This window comes from Macaca fascicularis, chromosome 1 (assembly GCF_037993035.2).
Source record: "Macaca fascicularis isolate 582-1 chromosome 1, T2T-MFA8v1.1".
Taxonomy (NCBI): Eukaryota; Metazoa; Chordata; class Mammalia; order Primates; family Cercopithecidae; genus Macaca; species Macaca fascicularis.
Window position 1 is genome coordinate 133,538,530 of NC_088375.1, and position 22,605 is coordinate 133,561,134.

The window sequence follows — 22,605 nt, forward strand, 5'->3', positions numbered from 1 at the left end:
TCATTCATAGAACTCTGTATTGAGAAGGCTAAAAAGGCAAGCAATCAACTATCAAAACATTGGAGGGTAATATAAGCTTCAGGAAGCATTTGACGGCTTCTAAAAGCTTTACTCCAAGGTTTAGAGAATAAACAATGAAAATTTCCTGGTACCAACTAGAAACCATTTGGAAGCAACAGAAATGGCCACATTTGTTTTCCCCTGGGAAGACCTAAAGCTTTGAACCTGAGGTCAGGAAGGGATATCTGTGTGTGCTAGAATACATGCACTTGAGGGTGCAGGAGGGACAGGGGGTGGAATGGGAGAGGGAGTGGAGGATATTGCTGTGATGGAGGAGGAGGATGAAGGTACTGAATCTCAAGGGTTGCTATAATGACTTAAACAGTGAGATTAGATCATCCTCTATCCCATGCCAGCTTTCATTGTTTATTGTTCCACTAGGATGCTTTTAACTTTGTTCACTTTCTCCCTTCCCCCCTTCTTCCCCTCCCTCATTCTTCTTTCCTCCATTCTTTGAAAGCCCTCTTAATATACAACTCAAATATATAGCTACCATAGATGAAAAAAAAGACCATTTGGTACCCTAGAAACATGCACCGAGTCCTGGCCTGACTTAATTTCATCTGCAGAATAGGGATGAAAATACCTGCCCTAAGATTCACAGGTTTTTTGTTTGTTTTTTGTTTTTTGTGGGTTTTTTTGCTTTCACAGGCCATATGTGTAAAGAGAACTTTGCAATATGAGGAAAATTAAAGAATATTGTAAAAGCCATCACTGATAAACAGCAGCTTGGCCAATAGTTAAAAAGAAAACTTGGTTGTGAAGTAGTAACTGTGTCAAAATTATACCTTAGAGTATAAAAAGAAGCGAGAGTAAATATGCAATTACTGAAAGCAATTTAAGGAGCCTACTTTAGCTCTAGCTCGGAAGGAATATGTAAAGGAAGTATTTATTTAATCTAGAGATTCCTCAAGCCTCTTTTCCTTTTCATATGTCAATATTTCTTTTATCTAAAAAGAAAAAATCAAATTCTTGATTGGAATATTTTGAGTAATTTGAATATATATACATCTGAAGAAATCAGTCCTACTTTATAGCGGTATGTCCTAACCTGGACTGATTTTGCCCCCGAGGGGACATCTGGCAATGTCTGGAGACATTTTTGGTTGTTACAATGCAGGGCTTGCTACTGGCATCTAGTGAGTAGAGGCCAGGGATGCTGCTAACCGTCCTACAATGCACAAGACAGGCCCTTACCACAAAGAACGAACTGTCCCAAAATGTCAGTAGTGCTAAAGTTGAGAAAAAATATATTTGGCATTATATTATGGATATTTCATCAGTCTTGTATCATATCACACTCCTTATCGCAATGAAAGTTGCATTTTAAAAGTTTTATCCTGTATAACAATGCCATTGGAACAGAACATTAAGGGAAAATGTGCTTGTATTCCTGATAAGCTATCTAATGCATGATTCTATGACCCTCAACCTGATCAAAGAGCCAGAAATTTCCCTGGTTAAGGTTTATTTTTGATTCATTTTCTTTTTCTGATCCACATACCTCTTTCTATTTTCTCATATTGAAGAATTAGACAATGGAGCTTGATTTTCTGGGAGGGAACATATGAATGAATATATATATTTCTGAAGCACCACAGAGAAATATTATATAATATGTTGCGTATTTTAATCATGTCTCTAGTTCGAGAAAGTCAGCATGGTTGAGTTAAAATAAGCTAAATATAAATTCTCAAGTAAGCATACATATGTGTGAATATGTGTGTCCAAATATTTTTGGTCTAAACAATAAATGATATATAACTAGTGAAGACAATTATATAGAAAATAATCTTGGAGTGGGAGAATCAGGGAACTTTCTAGTATCAGCTAGGTGACTAAGTTAATTAAATTTATCTGGGTCTCAATTTCCACATCTACAAAAGAGAGGGACAAACTAAATGGTCAGGAAATTTATTTCCCATTGTAAAATTCTGTAACCCTAAATGTGAGTATTGAATTAGTAGGTTTTAAAGTAGCTGTATTACACTTCCCGGCAAGAAAAAATCATCCCATAGAGTTTAACTCTGTTGGAACCTCCTCTGCATCCTAAGCCTATCTCCCCAGGAACACTGTCTCCAAGTGAATTCTAACTTAATAAACGTCGCTGCTTGTTTGCAGTGTTTTAGGACCAAAATACATGATGATGATGTCATAACTCGGTGGTAAACACCGACTGGGAGAGGTTGTGATTTCACAGATATTCTACTTCTTAACAAAGCTATTTAATGGGTACCACTGGTCATTATGAAGAACTGAAAGAGAGTTACGGCAGGCTAACAAACCACTTGACTCAAATTGAACTATGAATCAGAAATTATCGTATACAGAAGCTAATTTGTTAAACCCAGAATGCAAATATGAGTTGTAAAAACAATTAAATTATTTGATTTCATTTAAACTAGTGAAACACGATTTTTATAGAATTTACTGTCTGACCAGCAGATGTCAGTGCAACCTAATTAACTAACATTTTTAGTAGTTTAAATACCTGCCAGTAAACTAAGTGAAGTAGTCTTAAAATAGCAAAGTTAAAAACCTACTGTCAATGTTTTTCATTAAGAATATCTAAGTAGAGCTATAGAAAATATCAATCCTTCAAAAGTTAAGTTAATGGGTCCTTGCCTATGTAAATCATATTACATAAGTTATGACACCTTGTTATAATTTGTGTGACAATAGCATTTCTCAGTGACATACAGAAGACATGACCTTAATTAAATACAAAATGCTAATCTGTGGCGAAGTGTTAGACTAGCACATTATTTTAAAAACTCACATATCATAGACACTTGAGCCAAACGTAACTTAATTGTCTCTGGGTGACATGTACAAAGCCTTGGAAGAACCCATTAATTCCCAATGAATACTAAACACTAGTAGTATGATACCATTTGTTTTCTACAATGCAGCCTTTTGCATTTAGCAAAAATTGTAACTGTAATGACAATAACAGCAGCACCTATTATGTACTGAACACTCGGCTTATATTATCCCATATAATCTTTGTAACAACCCTGTCATGTAGAAGCCTGTGTCACCCACATCTTGAGGATAAAGTAACATTCAAAGAGATTAGGTAATTTTTCTAATAAAAGTTACACAGCATCCAAAATGACAAACTTCAGATAGTTCCAAAGCTGTAGTCTTCCCTTTATGCAATACTCCATTCCTTTAAAAATGCTATTTTATGACCTTGAATTGAAAAGGCCTCTCATCATTTGTTTATTACACTTCATACTAAAACTATATTTTATACAAAATATTTCTACAACAATGATATGGCACACAACTAGAAGTACACTAATAAAATGAAGGCGTATGTGTACAATTACTTTTAAAAAGCAAAAGCCTTAATTTCTTATAAAGTAAAACTTTCACTCACCATATAACAGCAATCCCATGCCTAGGTATTTACCTAAGATATATGAAATAGATATCCACACAAAGACCTATACTCAAATATTTATCAAAACTTTGTTCATACTCATCAAAACCTGAAAAAAAAACCAAATTTCCATCAACTAGTTAGAGGATAAACACATTGTGGTTTATCCATACAGTAGCATGCTACTCAGCAATAAAAAGAAACAAACTACCCTTCCATGCAACAGCATAGCTGAACCTCCAAAGCATTACGCCAAGTGAAGGGAGACAGACACAGAAAGCCATATACCATATGCTTCCATGTATATGACATTCTGGAAAAGGCGATACTCTAGGTACAGAAAACAGATCAGTGATTGCCAAGACCAGGAGGTAGAAGTGGGGGATTGGCTATTAAAAGGGTATGAGGAAATCTCCAGGGATGATAGATATATTCTAGATCTGATTGTGGTGAGTGGTGATGAGACTATATACATTTATCAAAACTCATAGAACTGTACATTTAACATTGGTCAATTTTATTTTATGTAAATTTTACTTCAACATATCAGACATTTTTTTAAAAAGTGAAAGATATTAGACATATAGAAAGTGTTAGTGATGTCACCACTAATACAATTTCTGAAGAGTTGAGTCAAACAATAAGATAGAAGAAAAGTTAACAAACAATCTGAACCTTTGCCTAGTCTGGGAATGCAGGAGAACAGAAACCAGGGCTCTAGAATTAGCTTGCCAACCCACTTGTGTGACCTTGAGTGAGGCATTACTTCTCTCCAAGTCTCAGTTAACTTACTATTAAATAAATTGCATTAAACATTTAAATTCTTTAAACTTCTTGAACTCTTCAAGCTAGAAAAACAAACCCCAAAAAAGATGAGGTTCACCGTTCCAAAAATTCTCCCCCTTGCTGGTCATTAAAGAAAAGCCCAAGAACCATATGTAATTGCTTTGGTAGAGAAATGGGGTTCACAGTATTCACTATTAGCACTCCCCATTCCTTTAGAGCGGGTAATTATTCAATGTGGCCAGCAGGTGTCATTCACTCATTTACGAAAAACTGATAATTCTCATATCCAAATGCTTTTTTAAATGAATGTTTGCTTAATATTTTCATTTGTAGCGATTATGAACATTGTTTCTCTGCGTAAATGCTTACAGGAAGGAAGATATCCTAAAAATTCAATCTGGTCCTCCGTGTTTTTCTTAGTCCTCATTAGGTATGCTAATTCAATCTATACATCATGATGGGAAAAAATATCTTTTACTCCATGATGTTTAATGTTTCAAAGATTTTTAGGAAGCAGAGCAATGACTTTATGAGCATTACTTACCCAGTCTTGACATACTCAGTCCTGAAACAGCATCTTTGTCATTCTCGGTGTCACTCCCTGCATGAAGCCTTCCCCTGGCATCTCTGATACCACAAAACTTTATGTATCCTTAGTAAAGCAACTTCCATGCTGTCTTATAACTATTTATGTATAAATATACTTTCATCTCTTTCGACTACTCTTCAAACCGTAAATCCCTGGGTTATACCAGTGCTGCGTACCCAAGCATGCAGCATAGTATCTTGTGCTCAATAATTGGCTGATGGTGAACAAAAAAGTAAATGAATATTTGAAACAATTTTACCATCTCGAAATAGGTGGTGTTTCTATGACCAGGACTAAGTGGTGGTGAGATCAATTGAAAAACACATAGAGACATATGCCTATTTTCCCTGGAAAAACACATGGGATAATAGTGACTTATAGAAAGAAGAAGTAAGGGCAGAAGCATACAGAATTCAAAAATTTGAGATAATGGGGCAGATACACAGCTTATGGAATGAACTAGCAGGAAGTCTTAACCTTTTTGTGCCAAAGACATCTGAAGATGCCTATCAACCCTTTCTCCAAATAATGTTTTTAAAAACATAAAACACATAAGATTACAAAGAAAACTAATTGAATTTAAATATAGTTATCAAAATATTTAAAACTATTTATAAGATCTAGCAGCAGGCTTAAAATAACTATTATAATTTCATAAAAGTGAAGAGTATAAATGATATTTTGAGAAATCTGCGACAACTGTAACATGATATGAAAAAATATTTTTGACAGTCACAGGTACTGCTGATCTTCTGTAGTTTTTTCTAAATTCACAATTGGTGAAAATGCTAGATTTCAGTCGAGTGAAATTAAAGTTGTAATTTTTTTCTAAAATTACATAGACCCCTTAAATTCTATTTGTGAACCACCTGAGGTGGATCTATGAACCCAAGGTTAAGAACCCCTGGGCTGAATAGAGGTTAGGATGGTGGGAAGCAAGGAGTTATGAAGGGTAAGGGAACAAAAGGATTTTTCTTCTACAGACAGGGTTTTCTCTCTCTCTCTCACTCTCTCTCTCTCATCCTCAAACTCATGATATTGGCCAGGTGTGGTGGCTCATGCCTACAATCCCAGCACTTTGGGAGCTGGAGGCAGGAGGATCACTTGAGCCTAGGAGTTCAAGACCAGCCTTGGGCAATATAGTAAGACCGTATCTCTAAAATAATAAAACAAAATAAAAATGGAACAATAAAGCTCACAATATTCACTTCCCCATCTCTCATTTTTTCTTTACCTCATTACAATAGGGATTATATCCCTATCACACCCTAAAATCATCCTTTTCCAAGTCTTGCCTGATATCTAGGCATTATACAGTCTGGTGTGTATGGCTTGGTTCTTACCTTATTTGATTTCTCTTTGACTTTTTCACTGTTAACCACTCTCTTTTTAAAATGTCTTTCCTCCTTTGGCTTAACTTTTTGTTTTTCTCCTTTTTCTTTGCAGCCTCCTTTTTAGCCTCCTATCCTGTCTTCTCTTCTTCTGACGGTGGATGTGTCCCTGGAGTTCTACCTCTATTTTGCTTCTCTTCTCACTCTGCACACTTTCAATGAAATGGTTTATCAATCTAGTCTACGTCTCTATTCCAAGCCTCTTTCCTGAATCTAGATCTCTATATTCAGCTATCTATGAGATATTCTTCTGATATGTACCAAGGATCCCTCAGATTCAACGTATCCAAAATTAAACTCTTCCTCTTCCCCCCATTCTTCTTTGTTTTCATTTCCTACTTTGGTGAATGACATTACAATCCAAAATCTGCCCGAATCAAACGTCTAAATGTTATTTTTTACTTCATCTTCTCTCACACCACCAAACATAAAATCAATGGCCAAGTTTTAAAGATTATTCATCTTTAGGATATCTCAAGCTTATCCCTTTTTCCCAGCTCTACTATTACTGTCTTGAACATTTTAACTACCGGCAATCATTGTTTCTAATTATGCCAAGTATTTTACACATGCTGTCTCATTTAATTCTCATATTATCCCCTGAGGTAAGAATTGTACCTATAATTACAAATGAGGAAACAGAAGCCAAAGAAGGGTAAGAACTTGTCCAAAGTCATAGAGATTCTAAATGGCAGAGCCTGGATGGCAACCTCAGTCTGTTGAACTGCAAAGCCACATGCTTCCTTGTTGTTCTCAGGAACTCTGGTGTTCCTCACCTACGCTCTACTCACCACACTACCACTAAAATTCTTCTCAGAGGCAAGTATGATCACCTTACTGTGCTGCTTGTGATTTTTCATTGTTCTTGAGAATCTTCACCATAGTGCTCACACTCCTATCCTGGCCTCCATGAGCTCAGCCCTGCCGACCTCTCCAGCCTCCCCTCTAACCACCATACAGCTTGTGCTCCACACCCAGGTGCTTTCCACCCCACCCACATGCCTCACTTTCCCATCCCGCTGTATTCATTGGCTAGGGCTGCCGTAACAAAGGACCACAGACCGGGTGGCTTAAACAACAGACATTTATTTTCTCACAGTTCTGGAGGCTAGAAGTCTAAGAACAAGGCATCAGCAGGGGTGGTTTCTTCTGAGGGCCATAAGGGAAGATCCATTCCAGTCCTCTCCCCTTGGCTTATAGATGGCTGCCTTCTTGCTGTGCCTTACATGGTCTTTCCTTTGTGTGTACAACCCTGGTGTCTCTCTGAGTATCCACATTTCTTCTTCTTATAATAAAGACATTAGTCAAATTATATTAGAGTCCAACCTAACTACCTCATTTTAAGTTAATTACCTCTTTAAAGGCCCATCTCCAAATACAGTAATATTCTGAGGTACTGGGGGTTAGAGCCTCAACAGACGAACTCAGGAGGGGACACAATTCAGACCCTAGCACCCACAAACCCAGCTAACTCTCACTCACCCCTCTGGATGCATTTGCTCATGTCACTCTCCCTGGGAAGTCTCTGAAGCCCTAGATCTGAGTTAAACTTCCCTCTATTATAGCACTTCCTATTCTATATTGTAATTTCCTTTTTACTTCTCCAAAACCTCCATTGGATTTAACTCCTTGAGCACAGGAACCATGTGTTATTATTTATTTTTCTAGTCACAGCCCCCAAACCCCAAACCTGAATCCCATAGGTGTTTAATCAACTAATTAATCAGACAAAAATATATTGGTTCGTATTTTCCAGATCCTTATTTTAGTCAGGTACTTTTCAGGAAATTAAGGTTAAAGTGGCAAGTGGCAAACAAGACCAAATAAAGTCCCTCCTCTCATGGAGTAAACATTTTAGCAGGAAGACAATAAGTCGATGAAAATAAGTGATATAATCTCTGGCCCTGATAAAGAATATAGAGTAATGTGATGAAGAGTAGCTATAGGAGACTTCTTTCACTGGGGGTTCGGGAGAAGCGGGAGGAGGATGTGAGGTGTGGTTTGAATGATGAATTGTTAAGGCATGCTCTGTGGGAAGAGAATTTCAGGCAGAGAGAACATCAGGGGCAAAGGCCCCAAGATGGGAATAAACTTGGCAAGTTTGGGGGATGACAAGAATGCCAGAGGACTGTAGAGCAGTGACTGAAGGTGAGAGTAGAAGAAAATAACGTCAGAATCTTGAGCTGTGCACTAAGTACAAAGGAAGCCATTGAAATGTTGTCACCATGGGTGGGATATGATGATGCACATGCTTAATAAGATCACTCTGGATGCTGTACAGGATGTAGATTTTAGAAGGGCAAGAGTGGGACAGGGAGACAGATTAAGAGGTTGCTGGCACTAATTTAGAGAAGTGGTTCTCAACTGGGAGTGATTTTGACCCCCCAATCCCCAAAGGGGACATTTGGCCATGTCTGGAGAGACTTTTGGTGTTCACAACTGTAGAGTGGGAGTGTGACTAGCATCTGGTGGGTAGAGAGAAGGGATGCTGCTAAACAGCCTACGGTGCACAGGACAGCCCTCAGAGTGTGACTAGCATCTGGTGGGTAGAGAGAAGGGATGCTGCTAAACAGCCTACGGTGCACAGGACAGCCCTCAGAACAAAGAATGACTTGGTCAAAATGTCAATAATGCCAAGATTGAGAAACCCTGATCTAGAGAGAAATGATGGTAGCTGGGACCAAGGTGGTAGTAATGAAGTTTGTCAGAAGTAGTTAGACTTAAGGTATGTTTGGAATTAGCCAGTAAGACATAAAAGGCTTGTTGACAGATTATATGTGGGCTCCTGGGTTCTTGGCTGGAGACATGAGGCAGATGTTGGTAATATTTATGGAAATGAGGAAGACTGGAGATCAATCATTAAAGCATAGATGATATTTAGAGCCCTCAGAGTTGGTCAAATCATTTAGGGGGATAGCACAAATAGAGAAGGAAAGAGGGCTGGACAGAGCCTGGGACACTCCAGGACTGAAGTTCTAGAGGAGCAGAAGAAGCCTGTACATGAGTACAGAAGTGAGGTGACTGGGAAGGCCTGAGACGATGTGTTCCAAGAGCAGGGGAGGGTGGCCTAAGGGGCCTGGAACTCTGTTTTCCTGGAAAACGAGGGAAGACAAAGTTCATAAACAGGGATGTAGGAAGGTAAGTGGGTTTTGTAATGAGAAAGAGGGTATTTTGCATGTTGACATTTATTGTCTATGACGAAAGTCTGAGTATGAGTATCAGTTGAGTGTGAGTGTGTGTATATGTGGGAGGTATGGGGATTTGAGAGAAGGGAACATTGTGAAATAGTTATCTTGGGAAGGAGGAAAATGAAGTTACCAGGGCAATGAGATAGAATAATCTGGGACTGTTTTGAGTCATTTGAGATTTGTAGTTACAAATTTAAAGTGAGTCTGGTCAGCACAATTTATGGGATTCATAATTAATCAATAACCTTTATTGAATAAATAAAATATAATAATAATAGTAATATTAACATGTACCATGTTGAGTATTTACAATGTAGCATGCATCATGCTTTATACAATGTTCTTATTTAATATTCTCAAACAAATCTTATAAATTGGTATTATTACCTTATTTAACTGATTTTAAAAACTAAGAATTAGAGAGGTTAAGTGATTTGTTCAAGGCCATAAAGTAAAAGGTCAGGATTCAAAACTGGGTCAGTCAGTTATAAAGCTTATATTCTCAACTATTAATAATATATCCTACTCAGGCTATCATTAATAAAAACCACTGCCCTGACCAGGGCTTTGTAATTTCCCTTCTCTTCAGAAAGCCAAAGATACTAGTAACTCTAGGGGTAGTGGTGGGAATAAATGAAGATAATGCTAAAAAAAACACACCCAAGTTTCATTAAAAATGCATATAATTAATTGCTACAGTTTACTGCTTTGTGATTCTTCTCTTGCAAGATTCTCCTTGAGGCTTACTTAAATCCAGTTTTGCCTGTTTACTGAAATGGGCTAGGGAAGGGCAAGTGGAGTTGGAACAAGGTACTGGAGAAGGAACAAGGTACAGAGTGTGATTTGCCCTTAGCCTCCAACCCCCAGTGGGACAGTCTTGAGTTCTGATAAAGGATTAAAATTACTTGTACTGAGAAAATATTCTGCTCCTCCTTCGGTCCCCTTTGGTTGAAATGGAGATATGAGGGCTGAGAAGAGGTTATCTAAGACCTCAAGAGAGTGTCTGAAGACAATGGAGAGTTTCCCTTGTAATTTGACTCCTATAATGCATTTAGCTCACTACACATTCTTGGCAGCAATGTGATTCATGACATAATGCAGAGTTACAGACTAAATGTAAAACGTAATACGTCCTTTTAGTCAGAACATCTGATATAGTTTGGATTTGTTTCCCCACCCAAATCTCATGTCGAATTGGAGGAGGGGCCTGGTGGGAGGTGACTGGTTCTTGGGGGTGGATTTTCTCCTTACTACTCTTAGGATTGTAAGTGACTTCTCGTGAGATCTGATGGTTTAAAAGTGTGTGGCACTTCCTTCTTCTCTCTCCCCCAACAACATCATGGGAAGAAGGTACTTGCTTCTCCTTTGCTTTCTGCCATGATTGTAAGTTTCTTGAGGCCTCCAGTCATGCTTCCTGTAAAGCGTGTGGAACTGTGAGTCAATTAAACCTCTTTTCGCCGGGCGCGGTGGCTCAAGCCTGTAATCCCAGCACTTTGGGAGGCCGAGACGGGCGGATCACGAGGTCAGGAGATCGAGACCATCCTGGCTAACACAGTGAAACCCCGTCTCTACTAAAAATACAAAAACTTAGCTGGGCGAGGTGGCAGGCGCCTGTAGTCCCAGCTACTCGGGAGGCTGAGGCAGGAGAATGGCGTGAACCCGGGAGGCGGAGCTTGCAGTGAGCTGAGATCCGGCCACTGCACTCCAGCCTGGGTGACAGAGCGAGACTCCGTCTCAAAAAAAAAAAAAAAAAAAAAAAAAAAAAAAACCTCTTTTCTTCATAAATCACCTAGTCTCCGGTAATTCTTTATAGCAGTGAAACTAATACAATGTCTAAAGCAAAGTTCTCTGTGCTCCATTGAGTTTCCCTCATTTTAAACAGTTGTCAGCCATGGTCTTTACTTCCATCTTCACAACAATTTTGAAAGTTTAGAAACTTCTTGGGATTTTTTTTCCTTTTTTTTTTTTTTTTGCAGGGATGGTGGATGAAGGGATGAAAACAGAACCAGAAAATTTCTAGTTCTGATGAATTTGCATACAGCATTATTGATAGAGTTGTATATCACACCAAAAGTCAGATTTAGTTTGTATCTCTTTGTTTCAGTAATATTTACCTATCACTTGACATTAATCACCGTGTTATTAAAAAGGTGTTTTTTAAAAAAACAACTTTTAACTTTCTTAATATATTTATTTCAATACTTAACAAAAATCATTTAAAGCTCAGCAGCTTAGATCCATGTATTTTATTTTGTTTTGAGCAATGTGTATAATTTAACCACACATTTTCTCACCTTATTTGTCATGATGAAAACTATATTGACTAAGATGGGGTACCCTACTTGACACCGGATATGTTAAGATCTCTCTTTTTCATGCACTAGGTTAAGCTCCTATGAATCTGGGTCTTCTTTCTAGGAAAGAGGTTAAATAATCTTTTAGCATTCCACAAGCGCTTATTAAGCACCTACTTCCTAGCACTGTGTTAGGTGCTCAAGATACAAAGAAGGACAAGAAGTGGCCAGTGTTCTCAAGGAATGGAAGGAAACAAGCATATCAAGTGTTACACAGAGTAAAATAGTTCTATCTGAAAGGTAGAATGGAGCAAAAGGAGAAAATGCATGGCCTTCAGAATAGTTTGGCCATTCTCTTCTAAGATGATGTTGCCTACCCTCTCTCACTCTGACTTTACATGTCCAACAGGATTTTCAGAGAGGCTATCAGCTGGTACCATCTGCCACCAGGGAATCAGAATCAAGAGTCAGATGAACCTGGGTTCAAAATCCATAGCCATCACTTACAAGGATGTGAACTTGGCAAGTTTTTTAACGTCACTAAGCCCAATATTCTTCATCCTCAAAAGCTTATTGCAAGGGAGGCAGTATTGTGTATTGGCCAAGAGGTAAAGCTCTGCAGCCAGACTGCCTGGGTTTAGCCAGGTGACCTTGGACAAGTGATTTAGTCTCTCTATTCCTCAGTTTCCTCATTTATAAAATGGGGACAATAGTTTTATCTTTTTCATTGGTTTGATGGTGGATTAAGTGATGAAAGTTCATAAAATAGTGCCTGGCACATTGTAACTACTCAGTAAACGTCAACTATTCCTGTTGCTGTTATTATTGTTTGTTATTGTTATAGCTCTCTCATACAGCTGTTGAAAATTAAAATAAAATGTTTGGAAAGTAGCTAGCACAGTGTCTAACACCTAGTAATGTCTTACTAAAGGCTGCAAATGAAACTAAATGAATGCAGCATTCTTAAGCTTCTCTCATCAAACCCTTAACCCTGGCCTTAATTGAGGGCACTTCTAAGAAGACAAGATGGACATATCACAATTCTTCTCATGGCTCTCCAATGTCTTTTTGGTTCACTCAAAAGCCAAAGTTCTTAGGGTGACCTACATGTCCCTAAGTGATCTGGTCTCACCCTCCCTCCTGACCCCATGACCTGCCACTGTGCTCCTCACTCACCTTCCTCTGCCACATCAGCTCTGCACTGTTCTTTAAACATTTCAGGCATACACCTGTCTCCAGTCTTGGCTGTTCTCTCTGCCTGGAATGCATGCCTCACCTCAGATTACATATCAAAACATAAAGGACTTAGCAAAAGCAGTTTTTAGGGGAAAAATAGCCTTAAATGTTTATGTCAAGAAAGAATGGGTGAGTTGTGCATGCAACTTAAAAAGTCTGCAAAAGGGCCAGGCACGGTGGCTCATGCCTATAATCCCAGCACTTTGGGAGGCTGAGGCAGGTGGATCACAAGGTCAGGAGATCGAGACCGTCCTGGCTAACACGGTGAAACCCCGCCTGTACTAATAATACAAAAAAATTAGCCAGACTTGGTGGCAGATGCCTGTAGTCCCAGCTACTTGGGAGGTTGAGGCAGGAGAATGACATGAACCTGGGAGGTGGAGCTTGCAGTGAGCCGAGATCATGCCACTGCACTCCAACCTAGGCAACAGAGCAAGACTCCATCTCAAAAAAAAAAAAAAAAAGACAAAATAAATTGTAAGACAGAATATTATAGCATTAAGAACAAAATTCATGGTCTCAAAAACAGAAAGTACAATAAATAGAATCTACAAAGTCAAAAGTTGGTTCTTTGAAAAGACTTAAAATAGACAAAATGGGTTGGGTTCAGTGGCTCACACCTATAATCCAGCCCTTTGGGAGTTTAAGGCAGGAGGACTGCTTGAGCCCAGGAGTTCAAGACCAGACTGGGCAACATAGTGTGATCCCATCTTTACTAAAAATAAAAAAATTAGCCAGACATGGTGGGCTGTGCCTATAGTCCCAGCTACTAAGGAGGCTGAGGTGGAAGGATGACTTGAGCCCAGAAAATCAAGACTATGGTGGGTCATGATTCTGCCACTGCACTCCAGTTTGGGCAACAGAGTGAGATCCTATCTCAATAGTAATAATAATAAGAAGATAGTCAAAACTAAGTCAGTTGAACCTATTCCAAAAAATGTGAGGAGGGACTCCTCTCTAATTCATTCTACAAAGCCAGCATCAATCTGATACCAAAACCTGGCAAAGAAACAACAACAACAAAAAAACTACAAGCCAATATCCCTGATGAACATAGATGCAAAAATCTTCAGCAAAATACTAGCAAACCAATCCAACAGCTTGTTAATTCACCATGATCAAGTAGGCTTCATTCCTGAGATGCAAGTTTGGTTTAACAAATGCAAATCAATAAATATGATTCACCACATAAACAGAATTAAACCCAACCATATGATCATCTCAATAGACATGGGAAAAAGTTTTGACAAAATCCAACATTTCTTCATGATGAAAACCCTCAACAAACTAAGCATTGAAGGAATATAACTCAAAACATTAAGAGTCATTTATGACAACCCACAGCCAACATCATACCAAATGGGCAAATGTGGAAAGCATTTCCTTTTGAGAAATGGAATAAAACAAAGATGACCACTTTCACCCCTCTTATTCAACATAGTATTGGAATGGACAGCCAGAGCAATCAGGCAAAAGAAAGAAACAAAAGGCATCTAAGTAGGAAAAGAAAAAGTCAAACTATATCTCTTCAAGGATTGTATGATTCTATACCTAGAAAACCCTAAAGACTCCATCAAAAGACTCCTGGAAATAATAAACAATTTCAGTAAAGTTTCAGGATATAAAATCAATGTACAAAAATCAGTAGCATTTCTATACACCAAAAACATTCAAGCTAAGAATCAAATAGAGAATGCAATCCCTGTTACAATAGTGACAGAAAAAAAAATACCTAGGAATACCCCCAACCAAGGAGATAGAAGATCTCTACATGAGAATTACAAAATACTGCTAGAAGAAATCATACATGACACAAACAAATGGAAAAACATTTCATGCTTATGGATTGGAAGAATCAATATCATTAAAATGGCCATACTACCCAAAGAAATTTGCAGATTCAATGCTATTCCTATCAAACTGCAAACATTATTTTTTACAGAACTAGAAAAAACTATTCTAAAATTCCTGTGGAACCAAAAAAGCACCTAAATAACCAAAGCAATCCTAAGTAAAAATAATAAAGTGCAAGGCATCACATTACCTGACTTCAACTACACCATAAGGCTACAGTAACCAAAACAGCATGGTACTGGTACAAAAATAGACACGTAGACAAAGGAAACAGAGCAGAGAACCCAGAAATAAAGCTGCACACCTTCAGCTATCTGATCTTTGACAAAACTGGCAGCAATAAGCAATAGGGAAAGGACTCCTTACTCAGTAAATGGTGCTGGGGTAGCTAGCTAGCCATATCCTGAAGAATGAAACTGGATCCTGTCACCATATACAAAAATAAATTTGAGACGAATAAAAGATTTAAATGTAAGACCTCAAGCCATAATACTCTTAGAAGAGGCTGATTGTAGTGGTTCATGCTTGCAATCCCAGAACTTTGGGAGGCCAAGGAAGGTGGATCACTTGAGTCCAGGAGTTCGAGACCAGCCTGAGCAACATGGTGAAACCCTGTCTCTACAAAAAATGCAAAAATTAACCATACATGGTTGTACACACCTGTAGTCCCAGCTACTGGGGAGACTAAGGTGGGAGGATTGCTTGAGTCCAGTAAGTTGAGGCTATAGTGAGCTGTGATCATGCCATGTAGTCCAGTCTGAGCAACAGAGGAAGACCCTAAAAAAAAAGAAAAAAGAAAGAAAAAAAAAGAAGAAGATGAAGAGAAGAGAAAAGAATCCTAGAAGAAAACCTAGAGACACCATTCTAGGGGCAGTTCCAAGATGGTCGAATAGGAACCGTTCCAGGCTACAGCTCCCAGCACAAGTGACACAGAAGACAGGTGATTTCTGCATTTCCAACTGAATTTTGAAGAGAGTAGTGGTTCTCCCAGCACGGAGTTTGAGATCTGAGAATGGACAGACTGCCTCCTCAAGTGGGTCCCTGACCCCTGAGTAGCCTAACCAGGAGATACCCCTCAGTAGGGGCAGACTGACACCTCACACAGCCAGGTAACCCTCTGAGATGAAGCTTCCAGAGGAACGATCAGGCAGCAACATTTGCTGTTCAGCAATATTCACTCTTCTGCAGCCTCTGCTGCTGATACCCAGGCAAACAAGGTCTGGAGTGGACCTCGAGCAAACTCCAACAGACCTGCAGCTGAGGGTCCTGACTATTAGAAGGAAAATTAATAAAAAAGAAAGGTCATCCACACCAAAACCGCATCTGTACATCACCATGATCAAAGACCAAAGGTAGATAAAACCACAAAGATGGGGAAAAAACAGAGCAGAAAGCTGAAAATTCTAAAAATCAGAGTGCCTCTCCCCGTCCAAAGGAATGCAGCTCCTTGCCAGCAACGGAACAAAGCTGGACGGAGAATGACTTTGACAAGTTGAGAGAAGAAGGCTTCAGACGATCAAACTTCTCTGAGCTAAAGGAGGAAGTTCGAATCCATTGCAAAGAAGTTAAAAACCTTGAAAAAAGATTAGACAAATGGCTAACTAGAATAACCAATGAAGGGAAGTCCTTAAATGACATGATAGAGCTGAAAACCATGGTATGAGAACTACGTGACAAATGCACAAGCTTCAGTAACCGATTTGATCAACTGGAAGAAAGGATATCAGTGACTGAAGATCAAATGAATGAAATGAAGCAAGAAGGGAAGTTCAGAGAAAAAAGACTAAAAATAAATGAACAAAGCCTCCAAGAAATATGGGACTATGTGAAAAGACCAAATCTACATCTGATTGGTGTGCCTGAAAGTGATGGGGAGAATGGAAGCAAGTTGGAAAACACTCTTCAGGATATTATCCAGGAGAACTTACCCAACATTCAAATTCAGGAAATACAGAGGACACCACAAAGATACTCCTCGAGAAGAGCAACTCCAAGACACAAAATTGTCAGATTCACCAAAGTTGAAATGAAGGAAAAAATGTGAAGGGCAGCCAGAGAGAAAGGTCGTGTTACCCAAAAAGGAAAGTCCATCAGACTAACAGTAGACCTCTTGGCAGAAACTCTCCAAGCCAGAAGAGAGTGGGGACCAATATTCAACATTCTTAAAGAAAAGAATTTTCAACCCAGAATTTCGTATCCAGCCAAACTAAATTTCATAAGTGAAGGAGAAATAAAATCCTTTACAGAAAGCAAATGCTGAGAGATTTTATCACCACCAGGCCTGCCGTACAAGAGCTCCTGAAGAAAGTACTAAACATGGAAAGGAACAAACGATACCAGCCACTGCAAAAACATGCCAAAACGTAAAGACCATTGACACTAAGAAGAAACTGCATCAACTAATGAGCAAAATAATCAGCTAACATCATAATGACAGGATCAAATTCATACATAGCAATATTAACCTTAAATGTAAATGGGCTAAATGCTCCAATTAAAAGACACAGACTGGCAAATTGGATAAAGAGTCAAGACCTATCAGTGTGCTGTATTCAGGAGACCCATCTCACGTGCAGAGACACACATAGGATCAAAATAAAGGGATGGAGGAAGATATACCAAACAAATGGAAAACAAAAAAGGGCAGGGGTTGCAATCCTAGTCTCTGATAAAACAACTTTAAACCAACAAAGATCAAAAGGGACAAAGAAGGCCATTACATAATGGTAAAGGGATCAATTCAACAAGAAGAGTTAACTATCCTAAATATAAATGCACCCAATACAGGAGTACCCAGATTCATAAAGCAAGTCCTAAGAGACTTACAAAGAGACTTAGACTCCCACACAATAATAACAGGAGACTTTAACACCACAGTGTCAACATTAGACAGATCAAAGAGACAGAAAGTTAACAAGGATATCCAGGAATTGAACTCAACTCTTCACCAAGCAGACCTAACAGACATCTACAGAACTCTCCAACCCAAATCAACAGAATATACATTCTGAGCACCACATTGCACTTATTCCAAAATTGATCACAGAGTTGGAAGTAAAGCACTTCTTAGCAAATGTAAAAGAACAGAAATTATAACAAACTGTCTCTCAGACAACAGTGCAATCAAACTAGAACTCAGGATTAAGAAACTCACTCAAAACCGATCAACTGCATGGAAACTGAACAACCTACTCCTGAATGACTGCTGGGTACATAACGAAATGAAGGCAGAAACAAAGATGTTCTTTGAAACCAATGAGAACAAAGACACAACATACCAGAATCTCTGGGACACATTTAAAGCAGTGTGTAGAGGAAAATTTATAGCACTAAATGCCCACAGAGAAAGCTGGAAAGATCTAAAATTGACACCCCAACATCACAATTTAAAGAACTATAGAAGCAAAAGCAAACACATTCAAAAGCTAGCAGAAGGCAAGAAATAACTAAGATCAGAACAGAACTGAAGGAGATAGAGACTTAAAAAACTCTTCAAAAAAATCAATGAATCCAGGAGCTGGCTTTTTGAAAAGATCAACAAAAGTGATAAGAGTGCTAGCAAGAATAATAAAGAAAAGAGAGAAGAATCAAATAGATGCAATAAAAATGATAAATGGGATATCACCACCAACCCCACAGAAATACAAACTACCATCAGAGAATACTATAAATGCCTCTATGCAAATAAACTAGAAAACCTAGAAGAAATCGATAAATTCCTGGACACATACACTCTCCCAAGCCTAAACCAGGAAGAAGTTGAATCCCTGAATAGACCAATAACAGGCTCTGAAATTGAGGCAATAATTAATAGCCTACCAACCAAAAAAAGTCCAGGCCCAAATGAATTCACAGCCGAATTGTACTAGAGGTACAAGGAGGAGCTGGTACCTTTCCTTCTGAAACTATTTCAATCAATAGAAAAACAGGGAATCCTCCCTAACTCATTTTATGAGACCAACATCATCCTGATACCAAAGCCTGGCAGAGACACAACAAAAAGAGAGAATTTTAGACCAATATCCCTGATGAACATTGATTCAAAAATCCTCAATAAAATACTGGCAAACCGAATTCAGCAGCACATCAAAAAGCTTATCCACCATGATCAGGTGGACTTCATCCCTGGGATGCAAGGCTGGTTAAACATATGCAAATCAATAAATGTAATGCAGCATGTAAACAGAACCAATGAGAAAAACCACATGATTATCTCAATAGATGCAGAAAAGGCCTTTGACAAAACTCAACAGCCCTTCATGCTAAAAACTCTCAGTAAATTTGGTATTGATGGAAGGTCTCAAAATAATAAGAGCTATTTATGAAAAACCCACAGCCAATATCATATTGAATGGGCAAAAATTGGAAGCATTCCCTTTGAAAACTGGCACAACCCAGGGATGCCCTCTCTCACCAATCCTATTCAACATATATTGGAAGTTCTGGCCAGGGCAATCAGGCAGGAGAAAGAAATAAAGGGTATTCAATTAGGAAAAGAGGAAGTCAAATTTTTCCTGATGACATGATTGTATATTTAGAAAACCCCATCATCTCAATCCAAAATCTCCTTAAGCTGATAAGCAATTTCAGCAAAGTCTCAGGATACAAATTCCATGTGCAAAAATCACAAGCATTCTTATACACCAATAACAGACAACCAGAGAGTCAAATCATGAGTGAATTCCCATTCACAATTGCTTCAAAGAGAATAACATTTCTAGGAATCCAACTTTCAAGGGATGTGAAGGACCTCTTCAAGGAGAACTACAAACCACTGCTCAACGAGTATACAAACTCCTAATGCTATCCCTCCCTCTTTTGAGCATTGTGTGCTCAAAAGAGTACACAAACAAATGGAAGAATATAACATGCTTATGGATAGGAAGAATCAATATTGTGAAAATGGCCATACTGCCCAAGGTAATTTATAGATTCAATGTCATCCCCATTAAGCTACCAATGACTTTCTTCACAGAATTGGAAAAAACTGCTTTAAAGTTCATATGGAACCAGAAAAGAGCCCGCATTACCAAGACAATTCTAATCCAAAAGAACAAAGCTGGAGGTATAACGCTACCTGACTTCAAACTATACTACAAGGCTACAGTAACCAAAACAGCATGGTACTAGTACCAAAACAGAGATATAGACCAATGGAACAGAACAGAGCCCTCAGAAATAATACCACACATCTACAGCCATCTGATCTTTGACAAACCTAACAAAGAAGAAATAGGGAAAGGACTCCCTATTTAATAAATAGTGCTGGGAAAATTGGCTAGCCATAAGCAGAAAGCTGAAACTGGATCCTCTCCTTACTCCTTATACGAACATTAATTCAAGATGGATTAGAGACTTAAATGTTAGACCTAAAACCATAAAAATCCTAGAAGAAAACCTAGGTAATACCATTCAGGACAATGGCATGGTCAAGGACTTCATGTGGCACATATACACCATGGAATACTATGCAGCCATAAAAAAGGATGAGTTCGTGTCCTTTGTAGGGACATGGATGCAGCTGGAAACCATCATTCTCAGCAAACTATCACCAGAACAGAAAACCAAACACTGCATGTTCTCACTCATAGGTGGGAATTCAACAATGAGAACACTGGGACACAGGAAGGGGAACATCACACACCGGGGCCTATTGTGGGGAGGGGGGAGGGATAGCATTAGGAGATATACCTAATGTAAATGACGAGTTAATGGGTGCAGCACACCAACATGGCACATGTACACATAAGTAACAAACCTGCACATTGTGCACTTGTACCATAGAACTTAAAGTATAATAAAAAATTTAAAAATTAAAAGATAAATAAATAAATAAACAAACTAACAAACAAAAAGAAACACCATTCTAGACATAAACCTTGGGAAATAATTTATGACTAAATCCTCAAAAGCAACTACAAGAAAAAAATTGACAAATGGGACCTAATTAAAGAGCTTCTGCATAGCAAAAGAAACCATCAACAAGAGTAAACAACCAAACCACAGAATGGAAGAAAATAGTTACAGACTGTGCATCTGAAAAACGTCTAATATCCAGAATCTATAAAGAATTTAACAAGCAAAAAACAAATAATCCAGTTTAAAAATGGGCAAAAGACACAGACACTTCTCAAAAGAAGACGGACAAGTGACCAACAAACATGAAAAAACGTTCCACATTACTAATAATCAGAGAAATGCAAATCAAACCATAATGAGATACCATCTCACACCAGTTAGAATGGCTATTATTAGCAAGTCAAAATATAACAGATTCTGGTGAGGCTGTGGAGAGAAGGGAACGCTTATACACTGTTAGTGGGAATATAAATTAGCTCAACCACTGTGGAAAGCAGTTTGGAGATTTCTCAAAGAACTTAAGACAGAACTACCATTTAATCCAGCAATCCCATTACTGGGTGTATACCCGAAGAAAAATGAATCTACCAAAAAGATACATGTATGTGTGTGTTCATCACAGCACTATTCACCATAGCAAAGACATGGAATCAGCCTATGTGCCCATCAATGGTGGATTGGATAAGGAAAATGTGGTACATATACACCATGGAATATTACACAGCCATAAGAAATAATGAAATAATGTCCTTCGCAGCAACATGGATGCAGCTGGAGGCCATTATCCTTAGTGAATTAATGCAGGAACAGAAACTAAATACCACATGTTACCACTTGTAAGTGGGAGCTAAACATGGGATACTCAGGGACATAAAGATGGCAACAATAGAAACTGGGGACTGTTAGAGAGTGGGGAGAGATGGAGAAAGGAAAGTGTTGAAAAGCTAACTATTGAGTACTATGCTCAGTTGCTGGGTAATGGGACCATTCATACCCAAACTACAGCATCACACAATTTACCCAGGTAACAAATCTGCACATATATGCCCTAAATCTAAAATAAGAGTTGAAAAATAAAATAAAATAGACAAGCCACTAGCAATATTAATAAAGAAAATGAGATATGGCACAAATAAATAATTTTAGTAATGAAAAAGGAAAATAACTTCATATCCAGCAAGATTTTAAAAATATAAAATAATACTTTGGTTAATTTTATGCCAATAAATTTGAAAATTTAAAAAAATATATAGGCTAGGTAGGCACAGTGGCTCATACCTGCAATCCCAACACTTTTGGAGCCTGAGGAGGGAGAATCGCTTGAGCCTAGGACTCTGATACTGGCCTGGGTAACATAGGGAGAGTTGTCTCTACCAAAACTTTTTAAAAAAATTAGCCAAGCATGATGGCATCTGCCTGTGATCCCAGCAAACTGAGAGACTAAGGTGGGAGGATCATGACACTGAACTTAAGCTTGGGCAAAAGAGCGGGACCCTGTCCCCACAAAAAAATGTGTGTGTGTGTATGTGTGTGTGTGTGTGTGTAAACCTTCAGAAAAGTTTAGTCACAATTAAAGACACTGATAAAGTAATTGAACATCTTCTCATAAAAAAAGTCTCAGATGGTTTTGTTGACATGTCTACCAAAATTTTAAGGAAAAGTTTATTCTAATCTTTTGCAAACTCCCGAAGAAAATAGAAAAAGAGGGAACATTTTCTACCACATTCTGTGAGTTCAGTATAACCTTGATAACAATCAGACAAAGAATGTAGGAGAAAGAAAAATAACAAGCCAATTTTACTAATGAATGTAGATGTAGGAATTCTTTAAAAAATTAGCAAATTGAAACTGTCCATGTACAATGTACAAAATGGTTATGAAACATCATGATCAAGTTGAATTATCTCAAAAATGAAAGGTTGATAAAACTTTAAAAAATTCTAGAATGCCATTCATCAGA